This window comes from Pinus tabuliformis, chromosome 1_2 (assembly GCF_031772625.1).
Source record: "Pinus tabuliformis cultivar Carrire ecotype Pingquan chromosome 1_2, CPIR1, whole genome shotgun sequence".
Lineage (NCBI taxonomy): Eukaryota > Viridiplantae > Streptophyta > Pinopsida > Pinales > Pinaceae > Pinus > Pinus tabuliformis.
In genome coordinates this window covers 620019494-620041849 of record NC_142298.1, presented here as the reverse complement: position 1 = coordinate 620041849, position 22356 = coordinate 620019494, and positions in this window count along the sequence as shown.

Sequence of the window (22356 nt, the reverse complement as noted above, 5' to 3'; positions counted from 1 at the left end):
TAGATTGCCAATTTTTGCTCCACATGACACTTGTTTTAGATTCCAATGGCCTAAGTTGTAAGAGTATTAATAATGCCTACTTTTTGTGTGTCACGGTGATGTGATTCAACATGTAATTATCTATTAGTGTGATTTTTCTTCCCATAAACCTGTTGATCTAGAGATCCAATCTCATTCTTAGTGGTAAGGACAATTAGAAATGGTGCACTTTTTCTCTTCATGACCTCCATTGTGAATTTTATGTTATCATTCTAATTATTGAATTTTATATTATATTATATTGTTTTCATAGTCTATTGTATTTAAAATCATAATTTCATACCCTTTATAGGCGTAAAGGATCAAGATATCATTGTTCTATCTTAGTCTTTTTAAAATGGCTTGCTCACCCTTGATTATATTTCTTCTCAAAGATCTAGCCCTTCTTATGGACATAATGCATTATTGTCTTATGTCTTCAATGGTTTCAATGAAAATATTTTTAATGATGGGTTCAGTGTTGCATATCCAAAATTTAGATGGATTTTAGAGGTGCAACAACAAAGTTAATTCCATAACTAAGAACCCACTTTATGGTTTCATCAAGGGGTTGGTTGAAGATGTTAACAAGAGTGAATTTATCTATGCCTCTCATGCCCTCAAGGCCATGTTGACCATTAAGATGTTTAACAAACTTTATACTTTTTTCTTTGTGAATTTTGTTTTTATAGCCTCACATATGTACATGATTATTCAATCAATATTCAATAAGATATCAAAATAGACCATATTTTCTAGCCTTAAATGTAGTGCACATGCTTTCTCAAATTGAGAATTTATTTCTCTCCTCATGTGTTTATGTTCTAGTCGTACAAGGATTACATTGGCATTATTAAATATTCTATTCTATCAAGGGGGGAGTTGGTGTTTTAACACTGTTAACACCCAGGTTGTTCCCTATGACTCCCAAGGGAATACGGCCGGGGTAACCACTAACCAATCTTTGGATCACTGTTTCTAGCCAAACTGTGATCAGAGAGGGCTCTCTCTTTATGATTTGTATCTGTTATGATAGGGTTTTAGGCTAGGTATTATGCACAGGTTTTGTTTATCTTTTGGTTGAAGAGTTTCTTTCAGGTCTTGTGATGTAGTATTCAAAGAGTCAAATATCATTGGGCAATGGAGTCTATGGCTACAGGTTTCTAGAAACCTTGAGGTGAATTGGTGAAACTTACAGGGCCATTTGGATGCTTCATACAACAAAATTTTTGATTTATAACATGATCAGGTGAAACAAGTAGTGAAAGCATTTAAGAATTTTCACTAAAGTATTTAAGTATTTCCACCAAACTAGGTATGAGTAACGGATAGATGTCTCAGGGGCAAACTTGAATCCCTGGGAATGTCTATCACTGTAAAAGATATAGTTTTAAAGTGCAGCAATTAAGAATTACACTTCTTTCACTGTATCTGAAGAAAACATGGATAATAGCTCAGATTGAGTTCAGGGTAATCAGTGATTAAATCCTGGAACTATTCTTCTACTTTGCTATTAAGTGTAAAACATTTAAACAATAAAAGAGAACAAAAGACTCGAAAACATGTAACACAGAGATTTAAGAAAGACTTATTGTTTTATGAAACAGTCTGGAATCCTGCAACATTCACCATTCATCACAATGCATCAAGGTACGCCAAGCTTTGGAAATTCCATTCACCCTTTGTATTATTTCTCTGAGAATTTTACAGCAAGTGAGATCTCCCAAATGAAAATAACAACAACCCCTTAAGCTTATGTGCGGGGCGAATATATACATACGTTTTTACAAAAATATCTGAGTTCTAAGTTATCTCAGACTTAATGTTCTCACCAACTTTTGAGATATTATTATCAGAAATTTATTACAGCATTGAATACAAAATAAAGGCGTCCTGATGTTCTGTCAGAAGATATTTTGGCCTTTGGGAACTGCTGAGTCGGTTGGGATACTTTGATCAAATGCTTGAGAACCCGACTTTATGGCTCGTGCGCTGTATTTTTGGTCTGCCACCTGTGATTGTGATTGCTGCTGTGGTGAGTAAATAGCCCTGCTGAGTTGGCTCAGCATCTATCTTTTCCTTGTGGAGTTATCCACCAAAATTCTGCCTGTGCATGACTGCTCAAAAACTGGAGAAAATTAACGCTCATGGGTTCTGGCTTGATAAAATTATCTGTGTCAAATTTCTCCACACTTCCTGTGTGGGCAATTGGTGTTTTATGATTGCCTCCATAGTTTCATCTGCTTCTGTATACTTAAAGAAATTTGGTGGTGTATCAAACAAGTGATCAATTTCATTCATAATAAAAAACAGGTTATCCACCCTATCATACAAATTCTGCCCTGATGCTGGCCCTGTTTCTGCTGAGGTACTGGGCTGTTTTGCAATTTGTGCTGCAGCATGGGCATCAACCCTTTTGATGTAATTTTCCAGGGTAAACAGTCTTCCTACATTGCTTAATATGCTGGGGAGGCCTCTGTTTTGTAATGCCAGGAATCTGTCCAGGAATTTGTTGATTTCGGTCTGCATATCCTGTGTTCTCCTCTCCAGCGTTCCAACTAGGCTTCTTAGTGTCAGGACTCTTTTAACTACTGAGATTGTTTCAGTCCTGTTAGTAATTCCCATGGTAGCTAGTTGAGAGCTAGTTTTGTTATTTAAAATATTGATCATTCTGCTGGCAGCATCTGGCATGTGGCCAAGGCTTGCTCTAGCTCTGTGTATTTCCCTGTTTGCCTTTGTAATGAGTACTATTTGCTCATCCATAGTCTCAATATACTGCCACTGATTGGTGATGGACCGACCAATGTTACCCCAGAGGACTGCTTTTAACTCTGCTGTTACCTTTTCTAGTGTGAGCTCCCTTTCCAGTTCAGTTATCCTCTTCTTTAGAGCTTTTACTTCTCGTTCCTTTGCAGCCTCATTCTGCTTGCTCTTATCAAGTCTTTCATTTACTTTAGTCAAAGATTTTTTGACTTCATCAAGCTCTTTCATTTGAGCCTCAAGAACTTGGATTTCGGCTTGCAGCCTCTGCATATCCAGACTAGGAGTCTGCTCTGTTGTTGGCGTAGCTGTTGCTGTAGTTGGTGCTGTAGGCCCTGTCTGTTGAGGAGGAGGAGTAGTTGTTGGAGGGGCTTCCTCAAGATTGATTATTTCAGGAGGAGGCTGGGAGGTTTGGCCCTCTTCTTTTTGCTTTAATGCTGTCTGTAGTGCTGCCTTTGCAGCTTCTGATTCTCCTAGCTTGTCTTGAGTCCGAACTAGCTCCTTGTACAGGGATATCATTAGATCTGTAGCATCCTTTTCCTGCCTTTGCTGGGCAACCTCATCTGTTTGTGGATGGATGGTAGCTGGGAGCTTGATTTTCTTTCTTAAGGCCGCCATGTCTGCATCCCTTAGCTTCAACAGTTCTTGGATACCTTTAACATCTTTAGGATCATGTCCTATTTCTATGATTACATCTTCCAAGGACTTGATTCTGTTGTCCTTGGCTTGTGATGATGCTCTCTCCAATTCCAGCTGAGAGGCTGTATTATCAAGGCTGCTCTTCAATTTGTAGTTTTCCAATGTTTCATCTGCCAAGGAGGCATACACCATTTCACCAGTTTGTTTATGCAGTTCGATTTTATCCATAGGGTGTATGTCTTTAGCCAGAACCTCCATGTTGGTCCTTAGGTAATCCGAGGTAGATTGGGGATGCAGAGTTGTGGGCATGAAGTGACTCATGATCATTTTGCCTTCACTTACATCAAAGGCAGACATGAGTCTTTGCTGATTGGTGGGAGCCAGGTTCAGCAAATGATTGTACAACTGTACTTTAATAGGATCACTCCTCCTTTTAATGTCAATAAATTGCTGTTTGATGCTTACCTGTCCTTCTTTGTGCTGGCTGGAGGAGCTGACCTCTCCTCCTATAGCTCTATCATGTTCATGCTGGAATGAACTGGCTGAAACTTCTCCGCTGGGTGGGCCCATGCCCATTGCTTGTCTTATTGCTATGTCATCCTCTGGAAAGTCATTTAACCTTTGTCTTTTCTCTCCCTGATTGATGGATGAGGTCAGGGGAGTCTCTCTATCTCTTTTCCTGGTTAAGTCCTCCTTTTGTGGGGTTTGGAGGACCGAGGTATCAAAAGTAGTTTCTGCCCCAGGAGGCACTATTTTCTGAGCCTGTTGCTCAGTGGAACTTGGAGCATCAATCACTTTTTCTTGCTGCAAGGGCTGCTGTTTATTATATTGTACCTCTTCTTGCTGCTGCCCTTGTTCCTGCTGCTCCATCTCTTCTTGCTATTGTAACAATGTCTCCACTTGTTCTTCTGTCAATGGAGGTGGCTGTTCCACCTGCTTCCCTTTATCTTTGCTGGCTGTCTGCGGTGCTTTCTCGGCAGTTTGCTGCTGTGTTGTTGATGATGTAGTAGCTGCTCCAAGCTGCTTTTTGTATGAGAGGGGAACCTGTCCACAAGTTTCTAAGTCAGCTTCCTTTTGCATATTTCTAGCCTCTCTCTCTAGTAGCTCTTCATTAGTAATTTCCTCCTCTAGGGTACCTTCTTCCCAATTTGATGCATTGGCATACTGTTCAATCTCAGGTTGTCTCTTGTGTGCATAGCTACCCAATTTGTATTTTATCCTCCTGAGGGAGACAAAATGATTGGGGTCATAGGGTATCCATTCAAAACTAGTTTGCAGTCTGAGGCCCTCCAGGATATTGTCTGCCTCCTTCCACCCCTCCTCTTTTCTGTTATATAGGAAAGGACCCAGCTGGCTCCTTACTTTTAACTGTGACTTCTTGTTCTTGCTCTGAAAATGGAGGTAGTCTGAGTTCCCAAACTGTCTGAAATATTCCAAGGCAAAAGGCCTCATGGGGACATACCTTGGCAACCTAAAAGGGTTCAACTCACAGCCATATATCCTGATGACTGTGTGGTTTTGGTAGAGGTACCAATTACCAATGCTGTAGGACTTATTCAAATGGAGAATCCTCCTCATGTCATCAGTTAGTCTAGGAGGAGGAGTACCATGCAATACTGTCATGGCTGGATAAATGAATAAATCAATGAACTCAGAGTATGTGTAAGGTGATACAGAGGTATGATGAAAAACAGAGGTCCAGAACACCACTGACCTTGGATTTCCCTGGGCATTGAGTTGCTTCAAAGGAAAAGAGAATGTGGCTGGCTGATAAAACAAGAATAGGTGGTATATGTATGAGGTATACCTGAATAGTCTTTCCCTCTTCAAGTTCATAAACTGGTCATGGATTTTATCTGCAATGTATGTGGCATAATCATAATGTACAGCTGGGGGCTTACCAGGAGAGAATAGAGACAGCATTGCCATTATGCTTTCATCCACATCCTCCATTCCCTTGAATCCTAGGGCATAGCTGATCAAATCCACTAACATCCTGCCCAATTCATTCAAGTACTGATATCCAATAGGAGGAGTTCTGACAGATTCAGAGCCTGGTTTTACAAACAGCTGATTGATTTTAATGAGTTGGTCACTTGACAGCTTGCTCCCTCTCTTTATCAAATTCTGCATATGGAGGGGGGTCAATTGCTTGGCAGTATGGAAGTGCAACATCTCATTTATACTCTCTGGGGTGATGTGGAACAGGACTGAGCCTGTGGGGCTGATGACAGCTCTTTGGTTTGGGTCATAGCATTCCTGGCAGCTGTAGACCAACTCTGGCATAGGATTTACCTGGGGGAGGTTGTAGATGGGCAAGTTTGAGTCCCAAATCCCCAAGATGTCTACTCCACTCAGGTGCTGGGCTTTCAAATCATTCATCATCTGAATATTATACTTGGAGCCCATAAGAAACCAGTCCAACATTTGATAATCCATGTCTCCCAGGGCTTTCCATGCTAATTCCTGGTGAGGAGCGTTGAGGGGCTTGATATTCAGAGCAATAGGAGTGTCCATGGTTTTCTTTAAGCTCAACAACTCTAAGTAAATGGCTCAAAAGGACCAACACAGAACAGAAGTGTTTTTGTAAAAACAGTGTTGAGTTTCAGGTATCAGAGCAGGAAATTATACAACAGCAATTGAAATACTGTTTATATCAGGAATCAAGGCTACTGTGTGGTCTCACTATCTCCTCTTCAATAGGTGAATTCCGTAAACAAGAGTCTTTAGGGAATGCGCAGGCAACACCTCTTTTTAAGTGAAAATACGGGCAACAAGGCTCAGCTGGCGTTTTTGGACTTCATAATTACAAATGGGGTATATGCAGAGGGAAATGACCGGTGAAATTATGATTTTTATCTTTTCTCTAGCCCTCTGAGTAATTTTACTTTCAATTGCAGGCGTATGGAGGATAGAAAACGAGAAATACCTGGTAATTTACGAACAGAGGTCGTGTACGCGTGCACGGTTGATGCTGTGGAGGTCGCCTTGGTCAACTGAGCAGGTTGGCAGAGTTTTTAGGACGTAAACGGTCATGCAGAGAAAACAGTAGAGAAACGCGCAAAAATGGGAAAAATAGGCGTTTTTTTGGCTTAATATGGGCTTTTTTTATGATTTTGGCGCTTTTTAGTGATGACGTCAGCATGACGTCATTGGCGGGTCAAGGTCAAGTGACGTCAGCTGACGTCATCGGGTGACGTGGCGGTATGCTGTTGGTCCATGGGGGATGGTGCGGTGGCAGCCACGTCAACGGCGAGGTGGACGAATAACGGGGACAAGGACAAGCAGACGTGACGTGGCGATATACAGTTGGAAAACGGTTGGCGGTTAGGACCGTAGCGGTTACGGTTAAGGCTAGCCGCTACGGTCTCTCGGGGCGGTTTGGGTACGGTCCCGGAAGTGTCAGACCTGGCTCCGAGAGCCTTCATCGTGCGACGCGTGGACTGGGCCTGACGTGACGCAACGTCACTTTCTCGGGCGTTAACGGTCCGCTGCGGGGGCTGCTCCGATATCATTGTGGATCGTCGGATCCTCGGGACCTGATCCGACGGTGGGCGGAGAAACAACGTACTCGGAGTATATGCGCGGGCGGAAGACTTTGGGTTGTGGGTTTTTTGCAAGGTTTTCAATGTATTTGAGTTAGTATTGGACCCCCGCGCTAATGCTTGGAATAAAGGCTAAAAAGGGGGGTTTTGGACCTTGGCAATCTTTGCAGAGAGGGTTTATGGGTACAAAGGGGTTCTTATGGGGTTTTTAATACAAATGAAGGTTTGAAAGGTAAGTTGGGCTTTTGCAAGGGGGAGTGGGGTGGGACAGGTTCACCAAAGTGACCAGAGGTCATTTTGGTTCCTTTTTTAAGAACATATGGCTATAATGCCAAGGGAAGAGGTATTTATAATATTTGGGGCTTTATACACCATAGTGTTAATATTATTAGGGGAAGGGTAAGATAGGGGAGCTATATAGTAAAATTAGAGGTTAATATGAATGAAGGGAGCAAATGAAGGGGATCTCACTGAGTTTATCTGAAATTGATTTAGTTTAGAGAGTAGATCAAAATGAAAAGTTTCTAGACAAGAAATGTGGCTTCTGAATCAACAAGAACCACCATAAAACCATGATCTCTCTCCATAAATCTCAGCTAAAAAAAAGGGAATGTTAGTAATGGAGTGAAGGGGGGAAAGGAGGTTAGTCATGCTCCTTGCTGCAATTTGATGGAATTAACCACTTTGTCCATTGACAGATTTTGCCTTGGCAAAACACCTTTTGACATATGTGCAATGGTGAAAATACCCTTTCTGCAACCACAACTGCTTACCCAGCTATTTTCCTAGAATTTTTTGCTTCTCCTTGGAGGGTGCATTTGGACTTGCAAACCCTTACTTGCCTTTTCTTTTCTTTGGCTTTTTCTTTATTCTTTTCTATCTACTTCTACCCTTATCTCTTCCAAGGTCCCAGATTAGGCTGTTGGGCTCCTTTTCTTCTCTACCTAAACTAGTTGTCTGCCAAGATTAAGTAGTTTGGACAGACTCCTTTCTCTATTCTATAACTCAAAATTGAAACATGGCATGATCCAGGTTAAACTGTTGGATCATCCACCAAAATTGAAATAAGGTCATCAATATTTGAAACACTTTACACACCTCTTGTTCTCTAGGAAATATGGGATCTTTGTGATATCAAAGCAGAGCATATTTGGACTTTCCTTGGCCAATCATGAAATATGAAACCTATTGGTATAGGTATCCAACAAACACAACAAAATCTAGTATAATTTTAGCATCCCTACACCATTTTAAGAATGATTTAATGTCTTTTTTTTCTTGATATGTGCTAACTTGAGATCCCAGGAATTTCGAGTGAGCTTGATATGTTTTTATATTTACCAAAGTGCAGGATTTTGTGCCTGTCCACTTAGCCACTTCATCCCCATCAAAGAATAACTAAAAATATGTAGATAATTTATACCTCTATATGTATAATTTTTTATTTATTTGATTTTTTATGTATAGAATTCTAGCTGCAGTGCATGAATTAATTGCTAAATCTTCCTTCTTCAACAAAAATAAAGGTTCCCAATCTCTCAAGAAGGAAGTTTTTGATATTTGTAGGGATTTTTTCTGAGCAAATATTGTGAACAAACATGTTTAATTTGTGAATAAGTAAAAATGGGACTTTGAATATGATCTTGATCCCAACAATACATCAACATTTCTACCTACGCTATATGATTTGATTAACCAATTAATACTTTGGAAGAATGTTCTACAAATTGATATCTAAAGCAGATTTCATGTTGTCTTAAAACTTGAGGAAGAATGCAGGGAAATGTGTGAGTTTCATGCGATTGATTTGGATGTTATCGCGTTACAGATCTGACCTGCAAATATATGAAAATACCAATATACCCAAGAAATAACAAGATCTGAATATAGAAATGCTTCACTTATTAATCAAAACCCTTAAGGTAGTGATACCATTTGTTATATATTTGACATGCAAATATATGAAAATACTAGTATACCCAAGAAATAACAAGATATGAATATAGAAATGCTTCACTTTATTAATCAAAACCCTTAAGGTAGGGCAACACCATACATTCACTTCTTAAGGAAGGAGAACACTCCACAAGCCATATGCTTGTTCATACTATATTCCTTGACCTTTTCAATGGGGAGTCTCTAGCCTCTATATAGGCCTCATACATACAATATAAACTAGCTTAAATTTTCTAAGTTTCTTGAACTCACATTGTATCATGATCGTGTCAGACATGTTCTTGTAACTACACATGTTTAGAGCTCAAATAGTGACTTCTACGATACTAAGGTTCGTTGTCAATGCTATAGCTCATGCATTCTATGGAAAAAAAAAAGCAAGAAGGAAGATATAATTTATAGTATATACCATTTACTTTTATTTCATGAATTATTTTAGATGTAACTCCTCAAATTACTAATGAGATTGAAGAATTGTACCTCTATGTTGATGATGGAACAAACATTTCCTTGACTTTGTGCAAATTCCAAAAGGTAGAAAAGTTCATGTATTTCCCCACATTAGCTTTTGTAGGAATCCCTAAAAGATTATAGCCATCTATATTAAAGGGGTTGTAAATGTTTGTTTCACAATCCAAGTAATTCATATCATAATATTACATCGGTTTCCCTCTAGAATAACAACAAAATGAATAATGTTTATTGTGCAATATTTAACTCCATGAACCTGTTATATTTAACAGAGCTAAAGTTCTCAATTATTATCGATAAAAATAGAGAGAAGTTAACATTGTACAATTGTTTGAGGAACAATTCAAATGATTACGCTTTTGAAAGTTTTATGGGTCATCATTTGAATTTTTCATCCAAGAGATTACACCATAAAATAGATAACAAGAGATACTTACTATGAATTACATCACCATAATTTCATGCATCATCCAAACATTTGCTTCTAAGTCATAAGCATATTTACTATCTCTATCAGAAATTAAAATACATTTTTTAGCTATTAAAAATATAGGCTATGTGAACAAAGCATACACCATTAGATGAAACAAAGGTTGGTATACAGTACATTATTTCATATTGAAACTTTAACCTCGGGATACACAAACAATCATGGTTTAATAATCATATGGTATATGGTTTTCCCTTAGTTCATGTATTAAGTGCGGATGACACGACAACTCTGCACTTCGGTGTACCTTCGCATGGTAACTTCAATTGGCACCTGTTAGCTACCTATACCAATAGGTTTCATATTTCTTGATTGGCAAAGAAAGTTCCAAATATGCTCTGCTTTGATGATGCAAAGATCCCATATTTCCAAGAGAAGACAAGGTGTGTATATAGCTTGATGTGTACTCAATTTTGATGGATGGTCCAACAACCTAAGCTGGATCATGCTATGTTTTAAATTTTCAGTTGTAGAATAGAGAAAGAAGTCTTTCCAAACTGTTTAATCTTGGCAGACAAGTAGCTTAGGTAGAGAAGTAAGGTTCCCAACTACTTAATCTAGGACCTTGGAGGCAATAAGGGTAGCATTAGATAGAAAATCAAAAGGAAAAAGCCAAAGAAAAGAAAAGGCAAATAAGGGTCTGCAAGTCTAAATGCACCCTCCAAGAAGAAACAAAAAATGCTAGGCAAGTAGATGGGTAGGCAGATAGGGGTTGCAGAAATGTCATTCCTTACAATTGAATATGTGCTAACCTATTTACAAAGGAAAATCAATGGATTGAGAAGTTCTTCTTCTCCATCAGCTTGCAGCAAAGCAAAGAAGCATGTCTAACTTCCCAATTTTCCCCTTTTCCCATTCATTACTAACATCCCCTCATCAGTTGAGATTCATGGAAGAATTTGTGGTTTTATGGTGGTTCTTATTCCTTCAAAAGCCACATTTCTTGTCTAAAAATCTTTTCATTTTGATCTACTCCCTAAGCTAAGTGATTTTCAAATAAACTTAGTGATATCACCCCTCATCCACCCTTTCATCCACATTAATCCCTAACTTCTATTATATAATTCCCCTATGTTACCCTTTCCCTACTATTATAACACCATGGTGTATAAACCCCAAACATTGTATAAATATCCCTCCCCTTGGCATTATAGCCATATGTCCTCTGCCAGGGATCAAATTGACATCTGGTCAGTTTGAGAAACCTAAGCCTTACCCCCCTTCCCCCTTCTGAATCCATTTGACCCATTAAACCCTTTATTTGCTAAGAAAACCTTATGAAAAACCCCTTTTACCCATAACCCGCTTCATTTGCAAAAAGCACACAAATACCCACTTTTTCCAACTTATCCAAAGTATGGGCGCGATATTATTTTCATTTGAAAATACAGAAAACCATATAATTCCGCCGAAACCCAAAGTCCCGCTGGGCACGCCTTTCAAAAGAAAATAATATTTTATTACTTCCCCGCTGCCGTATCATCCGCACTATTCAGCGACCCGTCAACCGTCCGATCGGGCGCCTTTGATCGAATGGCCAATATGCATATCGGGTTGGGCCCGACGTCCGAAGTTTAGCACCCGAGAAACTGTCAGAGGGTGACGTCAGGCCTCTGCCACGCGTCGCCCTCACAATTTCTCGGGTCGCCCTCTGACAAAACCGCGACCGTATCTGAGGCGGTCCGAGAAAAACCATTACCGCTTCTGGTTTACTGCCGGTCCTATTACGCCTACGTCATCACCACGTCAGGCCCACGTCAGTACTGCCTCGCCGCCGCGTCAACGCCCTTGTCCGCCCCTGCGCTGATATGTCTGCCACCTCATTATCCCCGTGGACCAATCACAGCTTGCCACATCACCCGGTGACGTCATGCTGACGTCATCCGACCTTGACCCCACCTGATGACGTCATCCAAAAAACGCGCCAATATGCCAAAAATCCATATTTTAGCCAAAAATTCGTGTTTTTCCCACTTTTTGCCAAAACAACTATTGTTATTCCTGCATGCATTTCACGACCAAACCAGCGCCAACCCGCAGAATTCGACTCAGAAACCGTGGGCGCATCCGTCGCACCTGCATTGGCAACTGTTATCGGCAATTCACGAGGTATTTCTCAAAATCATTCCCTGCACCTGGTTTTATCCATATTTCTACAAGCAAACTGGTTAAGAGAGTGTAAAGCACTGAATTCACCATCAAGCATCCAGTGACCTGTACCCATTTCCAACTGGCGAGGCAATAAACCTTCTGCAAAGCCTGCATTTGACAAAATTGACCTGAATTCACAGGTAGTTCGCGCAGTCGTGAACTAGAACCTCAACTACATAAACTCACCATAGAAACACTCTTGTCAGTCCTGGTAGTGGTTTCATCAGTCCTCTAAATGGTATTTCAATTGCTGTCTCCACAATTCGCCCTCTGTTCCTTACAATTCACATTTCCATTGCAAAGAGACCCCTCTGTGCTACTCTGCTCATTCAAACCAGTTTACATACAAGTCAGAAGCCTTATTAGCCATGGAAACACCAATAGCCCTGAATATTCAGCCTCTCAATGCCCCTCAAAGGGAGTTAGAATGGAAAGCCCTGGGAGATGTAGATTATCAGGTGATAGACTGGTTCCCAATGGGTTCTAAGTTTAATATTCACATGCTAAATGAACTGAAAGCCCAACACCTTGGTGGAGCTGATATTTTAGGGATTTGGGACTCAAATTTGCCCATTTACAACCTCCCTCAAGTCAATGCCCTTCCAGACTTGATCCACAGATGCCAGGAATGCTATGATCCATGCCAAAGAGCTATTCTCAGTCCTACAGGCTCAATCTTGTTCCATATCACCCCAGAAACCATAAATGAGATGTTGCATTTCCACACTGCAAGGCCATTGACCCCTCTCTCCATGCTGGACTTAGTAAAGAAGGGGAGTAATTTGTCAAGTGCCCAGATCATCAAAATTAATCAGTTATTCATACAGCCAAGCTCTGAAACTATGAGAAATCCTCCTATTGGATATCAGTACCTGAATGACTTGGGCAGAATGCTGGTGGATTTGATCAGCTACGTCCTGGGGTACAGGGGAATTGAGGATGTTGATGACACTATAATGGCAATGCTGTCCATATTTTCTCCTGGAAAGCCTCCAGCTGTACACTATGACTATGCCACATATATTGCAGAAAAGATCCATGAACAGCTAATGAATCTACAAAGGGAAAGGGTGTTCAGATACACCTCATACATCTACCATCTGTTCTTATTTTAACAACCAGACGGTTTCTCCATTCCCCTCAAGAAACTTAATGCCCAGGGGAATCCAAGGTCAGTTGTGTTTTGGACTTCAGTTTTTCATGATACTTCTAAATCACCATACACATACTGTGAATTCATAGACCTGTTCATTCACCCAGCTATGACATTGCTGTATGGTGTCCCTCCTCCAAGGTTGACTGATGACATGCAAAGAGTTCTCCATCTCTCCAAGGTCTACAACATTGGTGATTGGTATTTTTACCAACACCACACAGTAATCAGAATATATGGCTGTGAGTTGAACCCTTATAGGCTGCCAAGGTATGTCCCTATGAGACTTTTTGCCCTAGAATACTTCAGGCAGTTTGGAAATGCCGACTGCTTCCATTTCCAAAGTAAGAACAAGAAGGTGCAGCTGAAGGTAAGGAGCCAGCTAGGCCCTTTTCTATACAACAAAAGAGAGGAGGGATGGAAGGAGGCAGATATGATCCTAGAGGGCCTCAAATTGCAAACCAGTTTCAAATGGACACCTTATGACCCTAATCATTTTATTTCCCTCAGGAGGATAAAATACAAATTGGGTAACTATGCACATCTAAAGCTGCCTCATGTAGAGCAGTATGCCAATTCTTTGAGCTGGAAAGAGGGCACTCTAGAAGAGCCAATTACTAGAGAGCAGATGCTAGAAAGAGAGGCTAGGAATATTCAAAAAGAGGCTGACTTGGAAACTTGTGGACAGGTTTCCTTCTCATATCAAAGGCAACTTGGAGCAGCTGCCTCATCTTCAACAACACATCAGCAAGCTGCCATGGACACTCAACAGACATCTAGCAAAGGCAAAGAAAAGCAGGTGGAGCAGGAGCAGCCACCTCCCATGACTGAAGAGCAAACAAAAAAAGAGGTGGAACAGCAAGAAGAAGTGTTGCAGCAGGAAGTGCATCAACAACCACAACACCAACAGTAAGAAGAACAAAGACAGGAGCAGCCTGTGCAGCAAGAGCAAACAATGGAAGCCCCAAAATCCACTGAGCAACAGCCACAACAAACTGTGCCTCCAAGGCAAGAAACATCAGTTGAAGCATCAATCCTCCAAACTCCACAAAAGGAGGATACAAGCAGGAAAAGGGACAGAGAGACTCCCCTTACAACATCGACAACTTATGGGGAGAAAAGACAGAGAATGAATCCTTTCTCAGAGGAGGAAATGCCAATGGGACAGTCTTTGGGCATGGGCCCACCTAGCAGGGAAGCATCCGCAAGTTCCTTTCAACAGGAACAGGACAGAACAGTGGGAGGAGAAGTCAACTCCTCAAGCCAGCAGAGAGAAGGTGAACTGAGCATCAAACAGCAGTTCATTGACATAAAGAGGAGGAATGAGCCAATAAAGATACAACTATACAATCATCTGCTGAAAATGGCTCCTACCAACCAGCAAAGACTGATGTCTGCCTATGATGTACAGGAGGGCAAAATGATCATGAGTCATTTTATGCCAGCTGTAGCACAGCCCCAGTCCCCTGTAGATTATATAAGGACCAATCTTGAGGTCCTTGCCAAGGACATCCACCCAATGGACAAAATTGAATTGCACAAACAAACGGGTGAGATGGTGTATGCCTCCTTGGCAGACAAAACACTGGATAATTATAGGCTAGAGAATAGCCTTAATAATACAGCTGCCCAACTTGAGTTGGAGAGAGCATCCTCTCAAGCAAAGGACAACAGAATCAGGTCCTTAGAAGATATAATCATAGAGATTGGGCATGATCCCAAGGATATCAAGGGCATACAAGAAATATTGAAGTTGAGGGATGCAGACATGGCAGCTTTGAGGAGAAAGATCAAAATCCCAGCAACAATTCACCCTCAAACAGATGAAGTTGCCCAGCTAAGACATGATCAAGATGCCACAACTTTGTTGGTGTCTCTATATAAGCAGCTAATCCAGACTCAAGAAAAGCTGGGAGAATCAGAGGCTGCACAGGCAGCATTACAGGCAGCTTTGAAGCAAAAAGAAGAAGGTCATACCTCCCAGCCTCCTCCTGAAATAATTAACCTTGAGGAAGCTGCTCCAACTACTGTTCCCCCTCCTCAACAAACAGAACAGGCAGCACCATCCACCTCAGCATCACCACCAACAACAGAGCAGGCCCCAAGCCTGGACATGCAAAAGCTGAGGAATGAAATTCAGGCCCTGGAAGCTCAAATGACAGAATTAAAGGAGGCCAGGGAGAATTTGGCCAAGGTAAATGATAGATATGACAAATCCAAGCAGACTGTGGCAGAAAAGGGCAGGGAAATAAAAGCCCTCAAAGACAGGATAAAGGAGCTGGAGAAGGAGCTCAAACTAGATAAAGTGGTGGCTGAGCTCAAGACAGTGCTATGGGCCAATATTGGCCAGTCTATCACTGACCAATGGCAGTATATTGAGACAATTCATGAGCAGCTGGAGCTCATTGCAAAAGCACAAAAGGAAATTCAGAGATCAAGGGCATCTCTAAGCAATATGCCTGAAGTTGCCACCAGGATGATCAATGTGCTTAATAATAGAACAAGTACTCAGTTAGCAACTATGGGAATTTCCAAGAGGACTAAGACTATTTTGTTGATAAAGAGGGTCCTTACACTGAGAAACTTAGTGCAGGAATTAAAGAGAAGGACCCAAGACATGCAGACAGAGGTTAACAGGTTCATGGACAAATTTGTGGTGTTACAAAACAGAGGTCTCCCTGGCTTACTGAACAGCGCAGGAAGGCTATTTACACATGAGCAGTATGCCAAGAGGGTCAATACGTTCGCCACAAATCAGATCACTGAAAGGCCCAGCACCTCAGAGGAAACAGGGCCAGCTACAGGGCAAAGTCTCTACAACAGGGTAGAGAATCTATTCTTTATAATGAATGAAATTAAACACCTGTTTGAAGTGCCTCCCAATTTCTATAAATACACAGAGGCAGATGAGACTATGGATGCAATTCTTAGGCATCAACTGCCCACACAGGAATGGTGGACTAAGGCAATACAGATGATCTTATAGACCAGGAAGCCATTCTTCAAGTTTTTCATCAAAAAATACAAATTGGCATGCACAGGAAAACTTAGTAAAATCAGCATGCATGAAAAGATGAAAGCTGAGCCAACTCAGCAGAACTTTCGGCCAGCAAGTCAAGATGGACAGCTACAGGTGACAAAGCCGAGAAGTTACAGCAGAGCAGCCACAAAAGCGCATTTTCCAGCATTAAAAGCAGATCGTTCCAACCGACTCAGTGGCCTCCAAAGGCCAAAATATCTTCTGACAGACAGAAAGAGCATTTATGTTGTATTAAAAGCAGCAATAACTTCTTATCTGCTATTCTGTACAAAGTTGGTGAAAACATTTATTTCTCAGATGACTCAACGCCTTAGATATTTTGTATTACCGTTTGTATATATTTCCCCCTCGCACAAGCTTGCAGGGGTTGTTGTTGATTACTCTTCAAGAGTTCTTTTGCTGTAAATTTTCAGAGTTTAATACAAAGGCCGATGGAATTTCCAAAGTCTGTGTTGTCTGAGGGATTGTGATGTGATTTGCTGAGTGCTGTAGGATTCCTGCATGTTGTCATGATTCAATAAGTTTCCTTTAAACTTTCGTTATGTTTCCTTCTGTTATTTTTCATAACTCATCCATGTTCTAGATTTCTCAATTAATAGCAGAGAAAAAGACTAATTCCAGGATTTATTCATAGGATACCCTGAATTCAATCTATGCTATTAGAAATGTTTTCTTCAGTTACGGTTATAAAGGTGTGATTCTTAATTGCTGCATCTCTACACTGTATCTTTCACAGAAATTATTGTTTAGGAATTCAAGTTTGCTCCTTTACAATACATCTCTTTCTTACAACCTAGCTTAGTGGAAATGTCTTAACTGCTTTTCACTGGTTATACTAATTTCATCATTAAAATATCAAGTTTGTTTCATGAAATATTCAAAAGGCCCTGCAGTTTCAGCAATCTTAATCTACCTCTCAAACAACCAGTAACCAAAGACTCCATTGCCCAATGGACTAGAATTATATGAAGGTTTAAACCTTAGGTACAGAAGACATCCCTCAACCAAAACATAAAACCAAAACCTGAACATCACAGCTAGCCTAAAATACTATCAAAACAAAGACAAATCACAAAGAGAGAGCCCTCTCTGATTACAGTTTGGCTAGAAACTGTAATCCAAAGATTGGTTAGTGGTTACCCCGGTCGTATTCCCTTGGGAGTCATAGGGAACAACCTGGGTGTTAACAGCACCCAAGTTAATTACCTTCGAACATGGTTAAATTTAGTGGTGTTAAGAATTCTCGAGAAGAAATATGTTCAGAACATTCGAAGCATTTGGTGCAATCCAAGTGGAATGATCCTCACCATCGACGGGTTAGGGTTTGCATTGAATGGTTCTTCCTGTGGGGAAACAGTTGATGGCAATTGTCTCACTCCTGGTTCCTCCCAGCTCCGCCATTCCTGCCTATCGAGGCTTGACTCTGCAGTTGTTTTGCTTCAATGTTATGGTTTCTATTACCTTGTTATTCCTCAAGTGAGTTACCTATCTCAATTTCGTTCACAAATGGTTTAATTTTGTTCCTATTTTTAATTAAAACTATTACTCACCCCACTTACATAAAATTACACAAGTATTTTGGAAGAGTTGCAGATGGGTCCTGGGCCCACGACAATGGTGTTGACTTCATTCTTTAGGTAAAATCATTATTTTCCCTTGTTTCCAACACAATTATTGTTCACTTGGTTTACTCAAGGATTAAGGTGTATATCGACTTCATTTAACCCTCGTTGATGTCTCTCTACCAGGTCTACCACCAGTGCACCAGTTCTCGCCAAAGAATCAGGTAAATATTTTTAACTAGCTAAGGTTTGAAAGGGTTGTGACTCGGCTTCAAAGGGCTGTGACTCAGTTTGAAAGAGTTCTTAAATTGGGTTTTTGTTGGCAGTTGAGAATTTGAGTTCACTGTTCTCATTTCTCTTGGTCTACTAGCAGGTATGACACTTGGGTTCTGACCCTCTTTTCTTACCTGCGCTCTTGGAACTCATCCTATAGGATTCTGAACTGCCTATCTCTTGGATTCCCTTCTCCAGGTTTTTATCAGCCTCCTTGAAGCTCTTTAAATGAAGTCAAATTGTAGTCGACATATTATGCTTGTTAATTTGCACCAGAAAAATGCTTCGGAAATTGAAGCATGAGTCTTATGCTGAATTCCATAATAGATCTCCAGAGCCTGCCATAATTGTTGCGATTTTTTGCATTCAAAAAATAAGTGATCGTTATTTTCCCCCTCCAACCTACATATAGAACATAGACCGGGCCTATCATTAGGGTTTCACCTTAAAGTATTTGTGTTGTTTCCCAGTGGACAGACCATTCTTAAGGATTTTAGTCTTTTCTTTGTAGTGCATAATATGTACTTTGACCCAAAATGATCCAGCAAATGGTTTTTCTTGAGACTTGTGTTTTATTATAGTTTGGATTATCAATTACATTTCTCCATCTTCTTCTTGGAAGTATTATTCTTTTGCGACAAGGGTTGTATATTTCATTGTAGCCATTATATTGTTTAAGCCTTGGTTAATGATAGTTATTTAGGGTGTTGTTCCTTTCTAGATTCCCATTTTGAATTTTGGTTACATGCATGCGTTATCACATAGTTCCACCGCTATATAAATGTTGTGTTATGGCTCAGATATATTTATAATTCTTTTCCTTTGTTGAACATAACTATTGTTAATGTGAATTTGGTTGCTAATTTTTTGTATTTCATGTGGAACGAACTTCACCCATATTAATAATTACTTATGAGCTCGACTACTGGCTACAATATTTCTTATTCCCTTCCGGGAAAAGGATTGTGTCGTAGAGACTTCCAAGTTGGATGGATACTAACCTATCATGTATTATTGTAATCTTTCTTCACTCAAGATTATAGTCTAAGCTTCTAGGGTTTCACATAGTCACCATTAACTACTAGAAATGAATTATTTATGAACAAATTTAGGGTTACAAACCTTTGTAATACCCGACCAGGTCCACACTGGTTCTTTACTCAATAATCTATGGCCATGATTAGTTCCCATACTGTTTACAAAATGTTTAATTCCTAACTGGTTACAAAATGCATATCACAGTAAATTCATTTATATTACTATTCAGAAAGTTCTTTGAGTTTTTCTCTTCATTTGATTTGTTTAATTCATAAACTAAATTAAACCTTAAAAAGAATACAATTGAGACCTGTTAGTTTTCTCAGGGTTCATCATTCTTTCATAGAATACATTTTTATATCAAAGATAACATGACGCTTTCATTGTCATTATCTATTGATTGAATCCTCCAAAGATTAATACCGAAAGATACTTCTTTCAAACCTCTTGACTTATGAGGTTGGAAATAATGTCCAGACCTCCCTCCGAGCCTCTTGGTTACCAAATCAATTCAACCAATATTCCTTCCAGAGCCTCAAGACCACTTGTCCAGCCTAGAAATACTTTCTTTGTCATAATTTCCATTGGTTACCATAAGCTCAAGAATACCCGATAGTAGAATACATGATTCTTGATAGTGACCTCTCAATTATTTTACTCTTTTCCTTCTCCCTAGGCTACCTACCTCCTCCGTTTGAGATTTTTTTTATTTTTTTTAATCTCTTTGTGGAGGGGAATAACTATCTAACAATTTAGAAACCAAAGATTCTATTTTCTTGAAGTCTTTTCCTATCTTTTCTTTGACCAATTCTAATATTTTAAAAATTAAAATATATTAATGACTATATATTTCATTTTCACATTCCTTTACTTTCTTCATCAAACAAAATTACCAGGTTTTACATAGTAACAAAGATACATAAAGAACAATTTATATATAGCTCCAGGGTTGTAACATCTTCCCCCTCTTAAGCAAAACACAGTCCTTAGTGTTTATTCATGCCTTTGGAACATATCAGGGTATGATTCTTGGATCAAACTTTCATCCTCCGAGGTGGCCTTTTTCGGCCAAAAGTGCTTCCACTGCCCTTTAACCTACGTGATGGCTCCTTTCTATAGTGTTGTTCCTCTATGACCGAGAATGCGTAAAGGTTTTACCAAGAACTGACCATTTGGTTCTACCTATTTCAATGCCACAAAATGTTAAAATTTGTAAATATTTTAAATCTCATTCAATTTCAACAAATGTACTCATTATTTAATAATATTTTACCTTTACTTCTTACTAGTTATATATATATATATTAACAAGGATACGTGAAACACTTTATCAACTCTTATATAGCCAGGTAATGCTAAATCGTATGTAGGAGGTCCAATGCTTTCCAAAATTTGGAAGGGTCCACAATATCGTGGGGACAATTTCACACATCCCTTCCACTGCATGGTGCTCTTCTTGGGCTTTACTTGAACATACACATGGTCCCCTATCTGGAATTATTTGAAGGTTCTTTTCTTGTCTGCATACATCTTCTGTCTATCCTCGGCAACTTTTAGATTCTATCGTACCCTTTTTACAGTATTTCCAATTTCTGCCAACATGTTGGGTCCCAGCATGAGTCTGCCCTCTAGAATATTCTAGTTAATGGGGGTATCACATCTTCTCCCATATAAAAATTCAAAGGGAATTATTTTTAGCGATTCATGGTAATTGTTATATGCAAATTCCATTAAGTGGATGTACTCTTCCAATTTGTTCAAGTGTTACATTACATACATTTGCAACATATCTTATAGAACTTGATTTACCTTCTTTTTTTTTTTGTCAGTTTGCGGATGATATGTTTTGTTAAACTGAACTTGAATTCCTAGGCTAGTAAAGAGAGTTTTCCAAAAATTTGATGTAAATTTTACATCTCTACCTGATATCATAACTTTGGGCAACCCATGTAATCTAAAAATTTCTTGCATAAATACATTTGCAATTTGCACAGTTTTGTATGTTGATTGAACAAGGATAAAATGGGCTACTTTACTTAACTTATCTACTACCACCATGATTGAATCATTCTACTTCTTAGTTTTAGGAAAACCAGTGATGAAGTCTAAAGTAATTACCTCCCACTTCCATTCTGGAATGGGTAGCGGGTGAAGTAGTCTAGCTGGGTGCTAGTGTTCAGCTTTAACTTGTTTACACTCTAGACATTTGGCCAAATATTCAATGATATATTTCCTCATTCCAAGCCAATTTTCCTTTTTCTTAACAACATAAAATAACTTTTGATATCTAGGGTGGGAAGCATATGGCTTTATGTGAAATTCATCCAATATTAATTGTCTAACAACTACCTGATTTGGAACATATATTCTTCCTCTAAAAATTAGTAAATTATCATTATTTATGCCATAATCAGTTTGTTGTCTTGAACTATTGCAACAAAAATAAATATTCCAGATATTTAATCAATTCTAAAAAATTAAATTCAACTTGACTATACGAAATCTCATACACATGATGCAACTTCCTACTTAGTGCATCCACTACTCGATTTTCTTTTCCTTTTAAATGTTTAATATCAAAATCGAATTTGCTCAAAAAGTTGGTCCACCTAGCTTGACGAGCATTGAGGTTAGGTTTCTTAAAGAATCTGGTTATGCTGTTGGTTATGGTTCCTAGAAGATAATGTCTCCATACCTTTAGAGTGTGTACTACTACAATTAGTTCCAAGTCGTAAGTAGAATACCTCTGCTCATGCTCCTTTATTTTTTGAGATTTGTATGCAATAACTTTTCCTTCTTGCATCAACACCCCTCCAAATCCTTCTTGACATGCATCGGTGCAAACGACAAACTCCTTTTCTAGTTCCAATTCATAAGTAGAATACCTCTGTTAATGCTCCTTTATTTTTTGGGATTTGTATGCAATGAATTTTCCTTCTTGCATCAACACCCCTCCAAATCCTTCTTGACATGCATCGGTGCAAACGAAAAACTCCTTTTCTGGATTTGATATTTTTAGCATTGGAGTTATGGTTAACAAATTATTTAGTAATTCAAAACTTTGTTGACATTCAGTAGTTCACTTAAAAACTTTTCCTTTCTTTTGCAAGGAGGGGATAGGATAGGTTATTTTAGAAAATCCTTCAATGAAGTGGTGGTAATATCCTGATAAGCCCATGAAAGGTTGTATGTCAGTAACATTAGCAGGAATAATGATTTTTATATTTTCTGGATCAACTGTTATCCCTTTTGCAGAGATG